The sequence below is a fragment of the Mobula hypostoma genome, chromosome 10 (genome assembly GCF_963921235.1).
Source record: "Mobula hypostoma chromosome 10, sMobHyp1.1, whole genome shotgun sequence".
Lineage (NCBI taxonomy): Eukaryota > Metazoa > Chordata > Chondrichthyes > Myliobatiformes > Myliobatidae > Mobula > Mobula hypostoma.
In genome coordinates, this window is record NC_086106.1 from 29355246 (window position 1) to 29367763 (window position 12518).

Sequence of the window (12518 nt, forward strand, 5' to 3'; positions counted from 1 at the left end):
CCCCTCCTTCTGAATTCTAATGAATGCAGGCCCAGAGGCATCAAAAGCTCTTCATATGACAAGCCATTCAATCCTGGAATAATTTTCGTGAACCTCCTTTGAACCCTCTCCAATGTCAACAAATGCTTTCGTAGATAAGGGGCCCAAAACTGCTCACCAGTGCCTCAGAAAACATCAACATTACATCCTTGCTTTTACATTCTTGCCCTCTTGAAATAATCAACCCAGAAATAGGACTTTCGGTCCATCTAGTCAATGCCAGCCTTGTCTCCTTTACCTGTATCAGAATCAGGTTTATTATCACCAGCAGGTGTCGTGAAATTTGTTACCTTAGCTGTAGCAGTTCAATGCAGTACATAATATAAAAGAACAAAAACAATAATAATAATAAATAAGTAAATCAATTGCAGTATACGTATATTGAATAAATTAAAGATCGTGCACCTGGATCGTGGCCCTTCATACCTATCGCATCCATGTACCTATCCAAGCATCACAAATGCACTTGTCAGCACAGCAAGATACCACAGAGAGTTAAGAGACAATTCCTTGTAGAGTTTACTCTCCAGTTTCAAAAAAACACCGGGGGAACAGGCTCAGAACAGAAGGACATCCCTTTGGAACAGGAATGAGGAGGAGTTTCTTCAGCCAGAAGCTGCTGAACCTGTGGAATTTGTTGCCACAGTTGGCTGTGGATGCCAAGTCATCAGGCATATTTATAGCGGAGCTTGATGAGGTTTTGAATAGGCATGGCTTCAAAGGTTACGAGGAGAAGGGGGATGGAGAGGGATAATAAATCAGCCATGATGGAATGCTGGAGCAGACTCGATGAGCCAAATGTCTAAGTGTTACAATTATAGTGTCATAGTCAGAGAGCTACCAACTGAGTCACAGCTGACCCAGGAGATTAAAGTGATCTGTTCTGAGTCTCTACCCTGTACTTATTGATGAGTTTTGTAACTTTTTACAGGACATCAAAGGTGGAGGAGTTGCAACTGGGTATCTCAGATGGAATATCACAACCGATCTACACCCCACTGTCACATACCCTGTGACGGGTTAAAGAACCAGCAGAAATGGAAAGCACTTTGGAGTCCAGTATTGCTATTAACTAATGGCATTTATTAGTAACTACACAATACAGTAATATAAATGCAGATAAATCAAACAGGTTAGCAATGATTATATATAAGTAAGTGTGGAAATATATGAAAACCAAGCTTCTTCAAGTCTAGGGGTAAATAGATAGTCTTACGATGATGAGTAAAGTTCAATTCAGTTTGTGGTATTGAGTTGAGTAGTGATGGAGAGAGCGAGAGGGAGAAGGGGGGGGAGAGATTCAAGTCTTCAGGTGAACTGATGTCGTCGATCTTCCCATTGTCCTCCGAAATCCTTTAGAAGTCACCAACTGTGACCACAACAAAGGGGACCATTCTTCTGTGGTGGCATTATCAACCCAGGCGAGGGTTGGGCACACAAATAACTCCCCACCGGTCACTCCCTTTTTACACTGCGAGAGCCACTGATCGATCTGCCTAATCGACCCTCCAAAACCCACTTTTTCTGTGGGCACAACAAAGTTCATTCAGTGTCCAAAAGCATGTGTCTGTTTGTTTATCATCTGACCTTCTATTTATCTCACCGTGCTGAATACTAGCTGTCACTCAAACAGCTCCTCCCCTCTCTGTCTGTAAGAAGACAGAAGGTGAAACCAGTGTCCTTGTAAAAATGTAAACATGCTGCAGAAAACCCATAACATCATCCAAAGCTGTCTTCGTCTCTCTCTCTCTCTTAAAAACAAGATGTCGATGTTAAATAACTCTCTCTCTCTTTTCAAAAGCATAGTTCATGGGGGTAATTCAGGACCCCATCACCCCACTTAGCTCCCCAGCACCTGAATATCATCGGCCTGTGAACGTGGAAGGAGAGATGCTGGTTTGTTTCACTTCAGACCCCGGGCAGTGAGGGCTGTTGCAGGGCACTGACCATGGCACAGCTGGGGAGTGAGACACTGTCTACAGCGGGGAGGGGAGAAGCATTCTTACATGTTAACGTGCATCGAGCAACATGGACTCAAAATGCTGGAGGAACTCAGCAAATCAGGCAGCATCTGTGGATGGGAATAAAATCCCCGTAGGTGTTTCAGGCTGAGATCCTTCATCAGGACTGGAAAGAAAGGGAGAAGAAACCAGAATGAAAAGGTCATGGGGGGGGGGGATATACAACCTGGCAGCTGATGGGTGAAACCAAGGGAGGGGGAGTGTCGCAGGGTGATGGAATTAGAATCTGGGAGGTGATAGGAGGAAAGGGTAAAGGGCTAAAGAAGAAGGAATCTAATGAGAGAGGGCAGTTTATCACAGAATAGAGGAGGTAGGGAACCAGAGTGAGAGAATGAGCAGCAACTGGCTGGGAGGAGGAGAGACGGGGTGGGAGGAGAGCCAGCAGGGGGAATGGAAAAGGGAGATGGGAGGTCGTAAACAGGGTGGTGATTACTGGAATTTAGAGAAATTGATGTACAGATGGGGTTTAAGCCTATCATTGCTTGAAACCTGCAACACTAGTAGAAAAGATGGTAAGGAAGGCACAGGAATGCTTGCCATCAAGTTTTTCTCTGTGTTTTGTTGTGAATGCTGTTTATCTGATGCCATGTGTCTGGGATTCTGCTACAGGTAAGTTTTTCATTGCACCCCTGCCTATATGTGCTTGTGCATATGACAATAAACTCACATTTGACTTCATACTACTACTACATCGACTCAGGCCTAGGGGGCCGGCGTCGGGCACGATGACGGACTCTCCACTTCTCCCTGTCCCTCATCAGACGACCTATGACTTCATAGGTCATGGTATAAGTGCTGCCAAAACATATTTACCACTTTACAGAGCACTGGTGAGGCCACACTTGCAGCTCTGGTTGCTGCACCGATGGAATGTGTTTGAGCTGGAGAGAATGCAGAGGCGATTACATGGAACACTACGGCACATGGCCCATGATGCTGTTTCCAACTTTTAAACTACTCCAAGATCAATCCAACCCTCCCCTCCCACATAATCCTTACGTTTCTGTCATCCATGTGTCCACCTAAGAGTTTCTTAAATGTCCCTAACGTATCTGCCTCTACCTCCACCACCACCCCCACAATACATTCCATGCACCCACCACTCCTGCAAAAAGCCTACTCTGACACCCCCCCCCCAATACATTCTTCCAATCACCCTAACATTATGCATTAGCCATTTTGGCCCTGGGAAAAGGTCTCTGACTGACCACTGGATCCACTGTCAAGTTGCCACTCATCCATCTTTGTCCCTAAGAGAAAAGTTCAATCTTGCTCAGCCTTAGCTCATAAGACATGCCCTGTACTCCAGGCAGCATCCTGGTAAATCTCCTTTGCACCCTCTCTAAAGCCTCTGCACTTTTCCTATGACATGACCAGACCTGAACAGAATACCTCATTTGTGGTCTCACCAGTTTTACAGAACTGCAATATTACAACTCAATCCTCTGACTAATGAAGGTCCATACATTCTTAATGTCAACTTGTATGGCAAATTTGTGGGATCCATGGCCTTGGACCCCAAATTCCCTCTGCTGTTCCACACCTCTAAGAATCCTGCCATTCACCCTGTACACCAGCTTCAAGTTCGACCTTCCAAAGTGTATCACTTCATACATTTCTGGATTAAATTCCACCTGCCACTTCTCAGGCCAGCTCTGCATCCTATCACTGTCGCATTGTAACCAACCACAAGCTTCTGCACCATCCACAACTCCACCAACCTTCATGTCATCTGCAAACTTGCTAACCCACCCCTACACATCCTCATCCAAGTCATTTAGAAAAATCACAAAGAGGATTCATCAGGATGTTGCCTGACTTGGAGAACAATAGGGATGGCAAGAGATTGGATAGGCCAGGATGATTTTTCCATAGTAGAAGAATTGGAAAGGTGATGATGTAGTGCTACTTAAAATGACAACAGAGGCATAAGTACTGCGGGTAGTCAGTAACATTTTCACCATGTTAGGGGAATCAAAAGGAAGATATCATAGGATAAGGTGATAGAAATAAACTTTAAATAGGCTTGGAAAGTTTTTTTGTACCTGATACATATAAAAATTATAAAAGGCATTCATGGGATAGTTGGTTGAGTGTTTTTCTCAGGGTGAAATTTTCAAATACTGAAGGTTAAGATACAAGAGACTGTGGATGCTAGAAACACTCACAGCACACTGGAGGAACTCAGCAGGTCGGGCAGCATCCGTGGAAACGATCAGTCAACGTTTCGGGCCGGAACCCTTCGTCAGGACTGAAGAGAGAATGGACAGAGGCCCTATAAACCCACCTTCTTTATAGGGCCTCTGCCTCTTCCCTCTTCAGTCCTGATGAAAGGTTCCGACCCGAAACCTTGACTGATCGTTTCCACGGATGTTGCCCGACCTGCTGAGTTCCTCCAGTGTGCTGTGAGTGTCGCTTTGGCCCCAGCATCTGCAGAGTATTTTGTGTGGATGCTAGCAAACTGGAGCTACACACAAAGGAACTGGGGGAACTCAGCAGGTCAGGCAGCATTTGTGCAGAGAAGTGGAGACATCAATGTTTTGGGTGGCGTGTTAGCTCGGGCCGAGTTTTGGTTCCACCTGCGGGCCGGGTCCCACCAAGTGACTGCGAGTGAGAAAGGGAAATCCGAAGCGTGGATGACTGTGAACGGTCGCACGAGAGTCCCCTGTCCTGGACGCTCTGTGGGGACTCCGGTGGAGTGCATGTTTGTGCGTTACGTACCAGCGTTAAGTGTGCTGAGGAGTGAATGGAGACTGTGTGGCGTCCGTACCCTTGCTTTCCAGTCCTGATAAAAGTGTCCGCCCGAACGTTAACTATTTATATCCCCTCTATAGATGCTGCCTAACGTGCTGAATTCCTTCCTGCATTGTGTGTGTGTTGCAGAATCTCTCGTGTCACTGATCTGCAGAGAAAATATATTCTTCCGGCACTACAATAACAAACCAGAGAACAGCGACAGGCGCCGCCGAAACGCAAGTTTGCAAACAGTGTGTGACAGTGACGTCACGGGGAAGGCCAGGGCGCACGCGCAGACGCCGCGGGTGACGTCACCGTCGCGCCGCTCCGCGCTGACAGAAGTTCGGGTTTGGAGCGGAGAGCCGGGCCGCGGCTTTAAGCAGCACCGGGGAGCCGCCCCCGGCTGAGGGGTAGGACATCTCTGCCGTCGTAACGAACATAAGGGCGCACTTGGCTTTCTGAAAAGCGTTAGACTTTTTGATATTACTTGAAGTATTTTGGGAGGTAGAATTAAAGTGGGTGTACTTCCTGTCTCTTTGCTCCAAACTCCAGATCAGTCGGTGTGGGTGATGCCCCTCATGTTGGCCTGGCACCCGCCATTAAACTTCAGCAGGACAGGAGGAATTGCTGGAGTCGGGAGTTTGAAAGATCTTGGGTTGATTTTCAGCAGGACGGGGGTGGGTGGAGGTGTCAGGAAGAGAAGAAGACGGAGGTAGCGAACGGGAGGTGGTATTGGGTGAGGAGCTGGATTGAGGAAAGCGAATGGCAGCTTTCTGGGAAATGGGAAAATAAGCTGCGATTTGAGGTTTGTCGCGGCTTATCGTCCAGTAAGGGCAGTAGCGAGGGTTTAAATAACTAAGAAAGAGTTTAAGGCATTGCTGAGTGTTGAATCTATTTCACATATCAATCTGATTAAGTTAGGATTTTTTAAAAAAGCATAGACGATATTGTGGGTGCAAGTAAGTGGATGGGACACTTATTGTTTTCTAAAGACAGTGGGAAAGCTTTGGTGTTAAAGGCTATGGGAGGAAGGAAAGTGAACCAAGGAATTATACTGAGCGATGGTGGCTTTGGGGAATAATCACAGGATTACCTCTAGATGTTTCCATGCACCAAGCTTAAATTCATTTCGTTGGGGGAATAATTGTGGATCTTAAAAATTTTAAAGGGTTTCATGATGATCATTTATCGGTGTTGATTACATTTGAGGAAAAATGTTGCAGGTTGACAGGGGTTATATAACTTGTATGGTTCAAGTCTCTGTGCTGCTCCCTCTGATCTTTTCCGTGCCAGAGTTTGGGCATGTAGCAGCTGTGCGTAGGGGTAAAAATCGGCGCGGTTGATGTGGTGGAGAACATGATTATGGCAATTGTGGAGAAGGTGTTAGGCTAAAATGGAGCGATTGTGAAGAGTAAGATATCTCTGTACATATAGAAAGAAGCAATGTGTTTGAGTGAAAATGGGCGCGTCACACACAGAGCACTTTCAATTCGACCTATTAATATCCAGAATACAGATAGATTAGTCAGTGTGTAAAATGCAAGATCTTATAACAAAGAACTTTTGATTGTTGATAAACTAGAATTTGTTACTTTCACGGCAGATTTCAATAGGTACATTTAATGTCAGAGAAATGTATACAATATACATCCTGAAATTCTTTTTCTTCGCAAGCATCCACAAAAACAGAGGAGTGCCCCGAAGAATGAATAACAGTTAAATGTTAGAACCCCAAAGCTGCCCCCAGCTCCCCCCACCCACACACAAGCAGCAGTAAAGCAATGACCCCCCCACCAGCAAAAAAACATCTGCATCCTCCACCAAGCATTCAAGCATGCAGAAAGTATCAATAAAGACACAGACTTGCAGTACTCCAAAGACTACTGGTTCACCCAGTAATTCAACATACCACGGGCTGTCTCCCTCCCTAAGGGAAAAGGAGGTGTCTCCATTTCACAGCCAGAGGGGAAACATAACAAAACAACTCGCCGATTTATGGTGTTAAAAGTCTGTTGCATCGCTTTTTCCGAACTCTGTGGGCAAAGAACTCGGGTCTCTGGGCACACGACCAGCAGCCAGCTCGCTGCTTTTGATCTTCTATGTACTCCCATGACACATCAGGCGGCGGCACTAGCCTCGAATCTGCCCGCCTCCAGAGCCACGAAAATCACCCTGATGGTGCGCTCGTCTTCCGGGCCGTGTCCTTGGCATTTCCAAAAGCAGCCAGTCGTGAGGCCCTGAAATCGGGTCCCATTTCAACAAAGAACCAAAGTCAGTGTGTAACTCCAGATCAGGGTCTTCAAAACCCTAAAAAAGAAAAAAAGAGATATTAAAGATAGAAATAGAGCTGTTTCCGAAGATGCAAGGAAAGGAGTTGCTGTTAGGCGCCATCATCCTAAGCTCTGCCCCTCCGACCAGATGTGGTAAATTGTACAGCACAAACTAAAAGGACAGAAAAAAATTTGTTATATTAAAAGCTTCAGAAAAACATATTGAGATAAAAGACAATTCGAAAAGTTATTAATTATGCTTTATGTGGAGTAGATAATATTCAGACTGCAAGGAAGAGCTGTTCATGACTTTTTAAAATTTTGCTAGAGGTTTGTTAAGAATTTAAGAAATTGTTTGAAGAGTTACCAAGTAATCCTGATGTGTACAGGAAATCTGGTTGTCTAATTTTTAAGTTACAAGGTTACGTTGATATAAGACGTGATTTGAAAATGGATGATGGTGGAGGAATGGTTATCTTTGTTCAAAATGGGGTAGCACATAGAGTTTTGGAAACTGGAGTTGTTTGAATCAATTGTGGTAGAAATATGCAGAAGGAGTAGTGAAGTACGGATAATTTTTTTATAACCCTTGTGAAAGGTTAACACCTGATATATTGGCAAATGTGGTTATACTGCTTTGGATACCGTGGTGGGGGGAGGAGGATGACCTAACAAAGGAAAGTCACAGTGGTCAGGTCTCTGGCACTGAGTCTGGCTCTGTGACTCAGAAGGGAAGGGCAGAGAAGAGGCATGCTGTGGTGATAGGGGATTTGTTAGGGGAGAACAAGATACTTGGGTGTCAGGGTCCATGATATCTCAGACCAACTCCTTAGCTTTCGCAAGTGAGAGGGTGAACAGCCAGAAGTTATGGTCCATGTTAGGTACCAGTGACATGGGTAGGACTAATGACAAGGTTCTACATAGGGAGTTGGGTGCCAAGTTAAAGGGCAGGGCCTCCAGTGTTGTGATCTCAGGATTGCTACCAGTACCATGTGCTAGTGAGGCCAGAAATAGGAAAATTATACAATTTAATACTTGGCTAAGGAGTGAAGGGCATAAGATTTTTGGATCACTGGGCTCTCTTCCAGGGAAGGTGGGACCTGTACAGAAGGGATGGTTTGCACCTGAACTGGGTGGGGGGGGGAGCTAATATCCTACTGGAAAAGTTTGTTGCTGCTGCTCGGTGAGGTTTAAACTAGAGTTGCAGGGGGATGGGACTCAGAGTGCCAGAACAATTAGTGCAGAGGTTGTGGAGGCAAATTTTGGTAAGCCCTCAGACAGAATGAGGAATCAAAAGGTTGAACATGTCCTGAGCAGCATATATTTCATAGGAAAGGCGGATGATAGTGCTGACAATGAGGCAGCTGGTTTACAAACAGAGGCAATGTGTAGTGAGGGTGGACGGCTGAAAGTCATGGTACATATTGATAACCAACACATAGGAAGGAAAAGGGATGAGGTCCTGAAGATAGAATAGAGGGAATTAGATATAAAGTTGAAAAGCAGGATCTCAAAGGTAGTAATCTCTGGATTGCTGCCTGTGCCCTGTGCCAGTGAGGGCAAGAATAAGATAATTTGGCAGATGAATGGATGGCCAAGGAATTGGTGCAGAGGTCGCAGTTTGTTTTCTGGATCATTGGGATCTCTTCTGGGGAAGGTACGACCTCTGTTCAAAAAGTATGGGTTATAACCTGAGCTCAACGTCATTGCAGGCAGGTTTACCAGAGCTGTTTGGGAGGGTTTACACTTAAGTTGGCAGAGGAATAGGAAAAGGGGTGATAGGGCTGAGGATACGGCTGTTAGTACACCAGTAGATTCAGTGTGTAGTGAAACTGTGAGGAAAGACAGGCAGATGACAGGGCAAAATTGCAGTCAGCAGCATAAGTTGAAGTGTATTATGTGGGCAATATTAAAAAGGGTGATGAAAACCCTTTAATAACCAGGTAGATTATCTTGTAGTGCATTTAGAAATGGGCAAGTATGATGGTATGGGCATCACTGAGTTATGGCTGAAAGAAGATCATAATTGGGAGCATAACATCCAAGAATACACATTGTATCAAAAGGACTGGCAGTTAGGCAGAGGAGGTGCTGTGGGTTCCATGGGTAAAACAAAATTAAATCAAATCCTTAGAATGAGGTGACATACTGTATGATCAGGAGATGTAGAATCCTTGCAGTTAGAGCTAAGAAGCTGCACGGCTAAAAAGACCCTGATGAGAGTTATGTACAGGCCAGAACGTGGGCTACAAATTACAATGGGAGATGGAAAAGGCACACCAAAAGGGCAATGTTACGATAGCCTTGGGGGCGGGGGGGGGGGTTGATTTCAATGTGCAGACAGATTAGGAAAATCAGGTTGGGTCTGGATCCCAAGAGAGGGAATTTTTAAATTGCTGATGATGTGGCTTTTTAGAGCAGTAAGTGTTTGAACCCACTAGAGAAAAAGGCACTTTTTGATTTGGTGTTGTGTAATGAACCAGATTTGATTAGGGAGCTTAAGGTAAAGGAAACCGCAATGATCTTAATATTATAAGAATATATTCTAGGGTTTGAAAGGAAGAAGCTAAAGTCAGATGTATCAGTATTACAGTGAAGTAAAGGGAATTACAGAGGCATGAGGGCAGAACTGGCCAAGGTTGTTTGGAAAGGGGCATTAGCAGGATGAAGGCAGAACAACAACGGCTAGAGTTTCTGGGAGCAATTCAGAAGGCAAAGAAATATCCAAAATGGAGGATAAAGCAAATGGCTGACAAAGGAAGTCTAAGACAGCACAAAATCAAAAGAGAGGGCATTTAATATAGCAAAATTAGTGGGAAGTCCGAGGATTGGGAAGCTTTCAAAAACCAACAGAACGCAACTTTTATAAAGCATAGGGAAAGAAAAGATGAAATATGAAAGTAAACTAGCCAATAATATAAAAGAGGATTTCATTCTTTTTCTCAGTTGCAGTGGATTTTGGTTAATCGGGACCAGTACATTTTGGCCCAATTAAGCAGCTGTTCCGATTAGCCGAAGTTTCAAGGAAATAGTTTTAAAAAACAAACTGCTGTTTAACTGAGTAACAAGTTATATTTTAAAATTAAATACAGAACAAATTAGAGCACTACCAATATTACCACAGTACAGTAAAACTGCATTAACTCCTAATAGTTATTGGTGTAGGAATTCACACAATATAACCTGCCATGTTTTGGTTGACTTTAAAACCACAAAATCAGCACAGACACTTAGTGTGGATCATGGATGGCCTTCGTTGTCTTCTTGCATGAAGTAATGTAAAGGTTTACTGCTTTTTAATTCTGCATCAGTTGGCCCAAATAAATGACATAATACAAGCAACACAACTGACGCTATTTTAAAACGGTTCGCTCTAAGCTTGGTGTGGCGTCTAACGGCTCACACAAGTGCACACGACTAACACTTATTAGAAATTGTTGCATCCTCCAAATTTTCATTTTCATTGTAATATTCAAAATGTTTGTTGACACCATCAAATTCTTCATAGTTCCTGACTTGCTGAAGTTGTGAAATTGTTTCTTTTTCACTCTTGGCCGTTTTCTTGCTTATCGAAGCCTAAATGCTTAAAAGCGCAGTGAGCAAAATAGTTTAGAATTGTCTTGCTGCTTATTTCTTGCCAACTATCAGTGAGAAAAATTACTGCTTTTTGAACACAAACACACACAACTGATGCTATTCAAAAAACTGATCACTCTAAGCACGACGTAGTGTCACACAAGATGTAAGTCGTAATGGCCACACAAGTACACGTGACTGACACAATAGTCTTCCGTCCCATTTAAGCAGCATACTGTCCCAAATAACCAAAGGAAATCCCAGCTATTTTCTCGATTAATTTTTGTTCTTTAAGTGTTGGCCTAAATAGGCAGTTCCCAATTAATCAGAATCAGGTTTATCATCACCAGCATGTGACGTGAAATTTGTTAACTTAGCAGCAGCAGCTCAATGCAATACATAATATAGACGAGAAAAAAAAATGAATAAAATAAAAATAATAATAAATAAACAAGTAAAATAAACAGTATACTTGAATAGATTTTAAAAAGTGCAAAAATCAGAAATACTGTATATTTTAAAAAAAGGTGAGGTAGTGTCCAAGGGCTCAAAGTCCATTTAGGAATTGGATGGCAGGGCCGGCTGGTGGCGCAATGATATCGGCGCCAGACCCGGGAGCGGAGGTTCCCGGGTTCGAAACCAGTCGGGACCGCTCCCAAGTACGTTTTCCATCCGTGCTGGGTTGAGTGTCGAGATCGCAACTCGACCTCATAAGGTAAAGGGAAAAATACTGCGAAAATGTCTGTGTGAGGAGTAGTCTCTCTCTCACTCGGCGCCTTGTAAAAGCCATGGAAAAGACATCATCACGGACGCACGCACACGCAGACACACAGATGCACATGCAGACACACGGACGCATGCACACGCAGACACGGACGCATGCACACGCAGACAGACAGATGCACATGCAGACACACGGACGCATGCACACGCAGACACGGACGCATGCACACGCAGACAGACAGATGCACACGCACACTAATAAAAAAAAGGAATTGGATGCAGAGGGGAAGAAGCTATTCCTGAATCGCTGAGTGTGTGCCTTCAGGCTCCTGTACCTCCTACCTGGTGGTAACAGTGAGACAAGGGCATGCCCTGGGTGCTGAAGGTCCTTAATAATGAAATCCACTGTCTATAAACAGTAAAAGAGAGGCAAGAATGAATATCAGACCATGGGAAAATGACATTGGAGAGGTCATAATGGAGGACAAAGAAATGTCAAGCAAATGCAATAAGTATTTTACATCAGTTTTCACTGTGGAAGGCACTAGTAATATGCCAGAAATTCAAGAGCATCAGGGCAGAGCAATTGTAGTTGCTGATAGTAAGGAGATGGTGCTGAGAAAAGATCGATAAGGTACCTGGACCAGTTGGACTACAGCCCAGAGTTCTAACAGAGGTAGCTGAAGAGATTCTAGAAGCAACAGTAATGATCTTCCAAAAATAACTAGATTCAGGAATGGTTCTGGAGGACTGGAAAGTTGCAAATGTTTCTCCACTCTTTAAGAAGGGAGGGAGGCAGAAGAAATGAAATTATAGACCAGTTAGCCTGACTTCAGTAGCTGGTAAGATGTTGTTCATTATTAAGGATGAGATTTCAGGGAACGTAATAAAATAGGCCAAAGTCAGAAAGTTTCTCTTCAAGGGAAATCTTGCCTGACATATCTGTTGGAATTCTTTGAGGAAATAGCAGGCAGGATAGACAAAGGAGAGTCAATAGATGTTGTCTACTTGGATTTTCTGATGGCCTTTGACAAGGCGCTGCACATGAGCTGCTTAACAAGATAAGAGTCCATGGTATTACAGGAAAAATATTACCATGGAGAGAAGGTTAGTAAACTAGTAGGAGGCAAAGAGTGGGAATAAAAGGGGCCCC

The 12518-nt window shown here is 44.1% G+C and overlaps 1 protein-coding gene across 2 annotated transcripts in view; it reads left to right on the plus strand.

Moving 5' to 3' along the window:
* LOC134352762 (zinc finger protein 229-like) overlaps positions 1-12518 on the plus strand; it is a 48196-nt gene that overhangs the window by 21375 nt on the left and 14303 nt on the right. Inside the window, exon 1 of one of the 2 annotated variants that reach the window (XM_063060194.1) lies at positions 5100-5206. The exons of the other annotated variant lie outside the window; for it this stretch is intronic. The gene's annotated coding sequence lies outside the window, so the exon portion shown is untranslated. Of the gene's footprint in view, positions 1-5099; positions 5207-12518 lie in introns of those variants that run through there. 2 annotated transcript variants of the gene reach the window in all.